The sequence below is a fragment of the Ursus americanus genome, chromosome 6, assembly GCF_024610735.1.
Source record: "Ursus americanus isolate L20-20 chromosome 6, mUrsAme1.1.p, whole genome shotgun sequence".
NCBI lineage: Eukaryota > Metazoa > Chordata > Mammalia > Carnivora > Ursidae > Ursus > Ursus americanus.
The window spans coordinates 51,382,596-51,389,340 of NC_142132.1; the positions used below are offsets into that span (position 1 = coordinate 51,382,596).

At 41.2% G+C, this 6,745-nt stretch overlaps 1 pseudogene; it reads left to right on the forward strand.

Moving 5' to 3' along the window:
* The first annotated feature begins 1,213 nt into the window (after positions 1–1,213).
* Positions 1,214–2,312, forward strand: LOC123783023 (actin, cytoplasmic 2 pseudogene; annotated as a pseudogene).
* Positions 2,313–6,745: the final 4,433 nt, after the last annotated feature.

The following is a 6,745-nucleotide window of genomic DNA, read 5'->3' on the forward strand; positions in this document are numbered from 1 at the left end:
CCTAGCTTTTCTCAGTCACTCCCTATAACACACCCCTAACCCCAGGCCTAGGTATCACTAATGTATGTTCGGTCTCTATTGATTTACTTATTCTGGAGAATTCACATAAGTGGAATTATACAGTATGTGGTCCTTTATGATTGCCTTCTTTCAATTAGCATGATTTCAAGGTTCATCAATAGGATAGCATGTATCAGTACTTCATTCCTTTTTATCGCTAATAATATTCCGTTGTGTGAGTATACCACATTTTGCTTACCAATCAGCAGTTTATGGGAATTTGGATTGTTTCCAATTTTTGACTATTATGAATAATGCTGCTATGAACATTCACATACATGTTTTTATGTAGATATGATTTTTCATTTCCCTTGGGTTGACATCTGGGTCCATGAATATTTAAATATATTTTATAATATATTAATTCTATATATTTAATTAATTTTATATAATTAATTAATTATATTTAATTACATGTATACATTTAATTAATTTTATATGTCTTATACTATATCTGATTCATTGATATTTTTATGAGAAAGCTAATGGTTATTTCCAAGTTACTAAACTTTATCTTTCCAATCTACAGTGAACAGTAAATAATAGTTAATTTGGGAAAGACGATTAGAGAAGTTGATGGGACCTTTACTTAAAGGGTAAAGGAGGGGCGCCTGAGTGGCGCAGTTGTTAAGCATCTGCCTTCCGCTCAGGGCATGATCCTGGCGTTCTGGGATCGAGCCCCACATCAGGCTTCTCCGTTAGGAGCCTGCTTCTTCCTCTCCCACTCCCCCTGCTTGTGTTCCCTCTCTCATCGGCTCTCTCTCTCTGTCAAATAAATAAATAAAATCTTAAAAAGAAAAAGGGTAAAGGAGTCTAAGAGCTTAGACGTTGAATGCAACTGCATGGTTTAAATCCTGATTCTAGGGGCGCCTGGGTGGCACAGCGGTTAAGCGTCTGCCTTCAACTCAGGGTGTGATCCCGGCGTTGTGGGATCGAGCCCCACATCAGGCTCCTCCGCTATGAGCCTGCTTCTTCCTCTCCCACTCTCCCTGTTTGTGTTCCCTCTCTCGCTGGCTGTCTCTATCTCTGTCAAATAAATAAATAAAATCTTTTAAAAAAATAAAAAATAAAATAAATAAATAAATCCTGATTCTAGCTCACTCCCCGCAGCCAGCCCCCACTCCGTGTTCTCGCGCCACCTTCACCGACCACAATGGAAAAGGAGATCCCAGTGCTCCTCATTGACAATGGCTCTGGTAGGTGCAAGGTGGACTTTGCTGGGCATGATGCCCCCCGAGCCCTCTTCCCATCAATCTCCTGGTAACCCCGACATCAGGGCATTATGGTGGGCATGGGCCAGAAGGACTCCTTCGTGGGCAATGAAGCCCAGAGCAAGTGGGGCATCCTGACCCTCAAGGACACCATTGAACATGGCATTGTCACCAACTGGGATGACATGGAGAAGATCCAGCATTACACCTTCTACAACAAGGTGTGTGTGGCCCCTGAGGAGCACCCCATGCTGCTGACAAGGCCCCCCTGAACCCCAAGGCCAGTCATGAGATGACTCAGATCCTGGAAACCTTCACCACCCCAGCCATGTAGGTGACCATCCAGGCTGTGATGTCCCCTGCTATGCTTCTGGCCACACCACTGGTATTGTCATGGACTCTGAGGATGAGGTAACCCACACTGTGCCCGTCTACGAGGGGAACACCTTGCCCCATGCCATCCTGTGTCTGGACTGGTTGGACAGGTCATACCTCCTCAAGATCCTCATGGAGGGTGGTTACAGCTTCACCACCACCACCGAGTGGGAAATCGTGCATGACATCAAGGAGAAGCTCTGCTACATCGCTCTGGATTTCAAGCAGGAGATGGCCATCATCTCGTCCTCCTCCTCCCTGGAGAAGAGCTATGAGCTGCCAGGTGGGCAGGTGATCACCAGTGGCAACGAGGGATTCCCCTGTCCCAAGGTGCTCTTCCAGCCTTCCTTCCTGGGTATGGAGTCCTGTGGCATCCTCGAGACCACCTTCAACTCCATCATGAAGTGTGACATCGACATCCGGAAGGACCGCTACACTAACACGGTGCTGTCTGGTGGGTCCACCGTGTACTCCGGCATCGCAGACAAGATGCAGATGCAGAAGATCACAGCGCTGGCACCCAGCATGATGAAGATCCAGATCATCTCTCCTCCTGAACACAAATACTCCATCCTGGCCCCACTTTCCACCTTCCAGCAGATGTGGATCAGCAAGCAGGAGTATGATGAGTTGGGCCCCTCCATCGTCCACCACATATGCTTCTAAATGGACTGTGGGCAGATGTGTAGCATTTGCTGCATGAGCGAATTCCAGAGTATAAATGTGCCCCGGCAAATGTATACACCTCGTGCTGGCCTCAGGACCCTGGAATAAGCCTTTGAGAAGAAATCTGTCCTTGAAGCTTGTATCTGATATCAGCACTGGACTGTAGAACTTGTTGCTGATCTTGACCTTGTATGCAAGTTAACTATTCCCTTGGTATATTTTTAATATCCTGTACATATCTTTGATTTAAACCCTAGCACATGTGGCTCAGTCACTCTGTCCTGAGGTTGAGAACATGTTTATGGAAGAGAAATCTATTGACTTGAGAATCTGCGAGACCATGAGGTTCTTGATCTGTGCAGGGTATTAATGTGTAAAAGCTGCCTATTCCGGGATTTCTCTAGAGGCTGGCAGGAGTCCTGAACCAGTTGTCATTGCTGTCTTGCCGGTCTGACAGGGTTGGGAAGGTCTGAGCCTTAGGTAAACCCACTTTCCTTTCTTACCAGTTGTTTTCCTGCCAAAGCACGGTTCTTTAGTTGCCTTGAGCTGGAAAATGATTTGTGTTTCCTACTGTAAATTTATTCATCCTTTTAATTTATGTAAAGTTTTTATACACAATTCTCAATTCCTTAAGAGATGTCAACAAATTTTGGGTTTCTACTGTCATGTGAGAACATTAGGCCCCAGCAACGCCTTAATGTGTGAGGAAAATAAAGTGCCGCAGTGAAAAAAAAAAATCAAATCAAATTCAATACTGATTCTACCATTCACAAGATGTGTGACCTTAAGGAAGTTACTTAACCTCTCTGAACTTCACTTTCCTCATCTGCAAAGCGGAGGAAAATATCATAACTACCTTATCAGGTGATTGTGAAGATTAAATCAGATACCTCTAAACCCAGGGCTGGGCACTTGGTAAGCATGCATTAATTGTTAGTAATTATTGGTAATAATTTATATACTGCTGCATTCTTACATTTTAAAAATAGAGGTATTTATTTATTTTAGAGAGAGCAGGGGGAGGGGCAGAGGGAGAGGGAGAGAAAATCTTAAGCAGACTCTGCCCTGAGCGTGGAGCTGAGATGGGGTTTGATCTTACGACCCTGAGATCGGACCCTGAGATCGGGACCTGAGCGGAAACCAAGAGCCAGTTGCTTAACTAACTGTGCCAGCCAGGCGCCCCTGCACTCTTATATTTTTATAATGAACATGCATTGCTTTTGAAATTCCAAAAACAATTTTTAAATGTGTGAAGTCAACCTTAATTTTGAGTGTTTACTAATTTAAACACATTCTTAAATTATCAAATCATGCTTTGAGCTGGAAAATTTCACCCTGCTCTCTTGGTGTTTCAGAGAAGATGGAGGCGGCTGACAAGGTCTGAATTGTGCTTTATTTATTTGTTTCCATTTTATAAAACAGGGAGGGAAAATTTCCTGGGCACAAAAATTCATGAAGTCATGATACCATTCTTACCAAAATCGATCCTGAAACAACCACTAGCAGTATTAAATTTCCTAATCTACAAAGAGTTCCTTTTAATATTCCATTGGTCATTTAGATTTTGGAGCAAAGCAATTCCAACTAAATTTCATGTTGACCCCTAAGGCTTTTTGTTTTAGTGCAAAAGAACTCTGTTAATAATCTAGCATCTTTCCCAAGATCCTGTCTCATTTCCCTTTGGCTGATTTGAGCATTCCATTTTAATTCATTGCCTGTGGATTTAGTAATTATATGATTTCTCTTGTGACTCCAATCTTAAATAATGATATCCCTTTAATAAGGCTTGTTCTATTTATAGGGCTTGAAGAGAAATTTGATTTTTAAGAGAAAACAGCAGCAATACTAGAAATAACTGTTTAAATGTATTCTAGAAGCCATTTTCTGGGCTGTTTTTTATTGCTTTATTCATGTTTCTGGTCAAAAGAACCAGAGGTTCTTTTGTGAGGTTCTCAACCCAGCTCCTCCCATCAATGCTTGGACTCAACTAGTGGCCACTCACTAGATCTCCAAATGGATACCAGGGCCATTTTCCAGACCTCAGGAGTCCTATAGCCTTTAACCAACCAATCTGTAAGTACCTACAAGGTAACAAGTACTTTTCTCGAAGCTATCTTTCTCTCTCTCTCGCTCTCTCTCTCTCTCTGTGTGTGTGTGTGTGTATAACAGCTTTGTTGAGATAGTTTACATACTATGCAATTTACCCATTTAAAGTGTACAATTCATTGATTTTTCATATATTCACAGAGTTGTGCAATCCTTAACCACAATGAATTTTACAACATTTTCATCACCCATAGGAAGCCCATACCCATTAACAACACTCCCCTTTTCACATAATGACAACAAAGCTTACCAAAAATGTATTCAAATTTATCCTACTAAAGCAAAAGAAACAGATCAGAGAGAAAGCTCAAACTGAGCGTAGTGGTCTAGTTTTTAAATTCTGTAATTGTGTTTTGTCCTATCTCAAATTGTGGAAAGAATATTTTTAAGGATTTTAATATTTTTTAATTTGGGAAATTTATACTTTATAACTCAAAAAATTGAAACTAGGAAGATACAGAATTTTCTAGCATCTAAAATTATTAAAATGGGCACCTACATAGCTCAGTCCGTTAAGCACTCGCTCTCGATTTCAGGCCAGTTAATGATCTCAGGGTGTTGAGATCAAGCTCTGCGTCCCTCTCCACCCTCAGCATGGGACCTGCTTACGATTCTCTCCCTGTTCCTCTGCCCCTCCTCCCCCGCCCCCTGCCCGCTCACACACAAGCTCAATATCTGTCTCTCTAATAAATGAATGAATGAATGAATGAATGAATGAATAAATAAATAAATAAATAAAATTGTTAAGACAATTAAAAGAATCATAGAAAGAAAACAAAACAAAGAAACACACAACTCCCCTTTTCTCCTAGTCTTAGGCAACCACTAATCTTTTTTCTGTCTCTGTGAGTTTGACTATTCTGGAAATTTCATATGAATGACATCATATAATATGTGGCCTTTTGTTTCAGACTTTTTCATTTATCTTAATGTTTTCCAAGTTCATCCATGTTGCAGTGTGTATCAGCACACGTTTCTTTTTATGGCTGAATAATATTCCTTTGTATGGGTGTACCACATTTTGGTCATCCATTCACTAGTTAATGGACACTGGGTTGTTTCTACTTCTTAGCTATTATGAATAATGCTGCTATGAACATTCATGTGCAAGTTTTTGTGTAAATATATTTTTTCATTTCTCTTGGGTGTATGTATACTTAAGCGTGGAATTACTGGACCATATGTTTAACCTTTTGAGAAATTGCCAGATTGTTTTCCAAAGTGGCTGCACCATTTTACATCAAGGCTATCTTAAGATCTACTTGGTCTTGGGTTAATTGTTGTTCCGTTTGGGTATGGCCTTGGAACAGGCCCTTGTTGTTCAGGTAAGAAGCTTCTGTCAAAGATTCTCACTATATTATTATCTGAACTTAGCAGTCTAAAAGAGTACGTGTTTTTCAACATTTTTGAAAATATGATGATGAACATTCTTCTATCTAGAAGGGGGAAAAAATGATCCTGTTTATCAAGTTTCCAGAATTGTATAGACTCTTATGGAGCACTTGCCCCTTCTCACCCTAAACGGCTGAGTAGGCGTTAGGGGCAGGTGGAGCAAGGCATAGTGGTATAAATTAAGGACCATTACAAAAGAAAATATGTCTTCATTACCAAAGGAAATTCTTCATTTCACTTACAACATCCCTGGCTACAGAAGTCAGAAATTCATATGGGCTAATAAATTTTTACTGTAGTCACTCACACCTTAGCACAAATTATTTTAATAATCACACTTTCCTCTTAACCCTTGGTTAAGCACAGATTAAGGTGTTCTGGTAGCAGAGGAGGTACCTTAAAAAGGATGGAAAACAAGTAATTTTAGAGCCTAAAAAGGGGAATTGGGACATACTACATACATTTATCAGGTTATTTACTGCTCACAACGCCATGAGATAAGCAGTATCATTTTTACTTTATTTTTATTTTTTTAATTTTATTTATTTATTATGGAGAGAGATAATGAGTGCACACAAAGAGGGGGAAGGGCAGAGGGAGAGGGAGAAGCAGGCTCCCCACTGATCGGGGAGCCCCACATGGGGCTCAATCCTAGGACCCTGGGATCATGACCTGGGCCAAAGGCAGACACTTAACCGACTGAGCCACCCAGGTGCCCCTCATTTTTACTCTAAAAGAAAGGGAAGAGGCTAAGGGCACCTGGGCTCAGGTCATGATCTCAGGGTCGTGAGATCAAAGCCCCCTGTCGGACTCTGTGCTCAGTGTAGCGGTCTGCTTGGGATTCTCTCTCTCCCTTTCCCTCTGCCCCTCCCCACTCACGCTGTCTCTAAATAAATAAATAATCCTGAAAGAGAAAGAAAGAAAGAAAGAAAGAA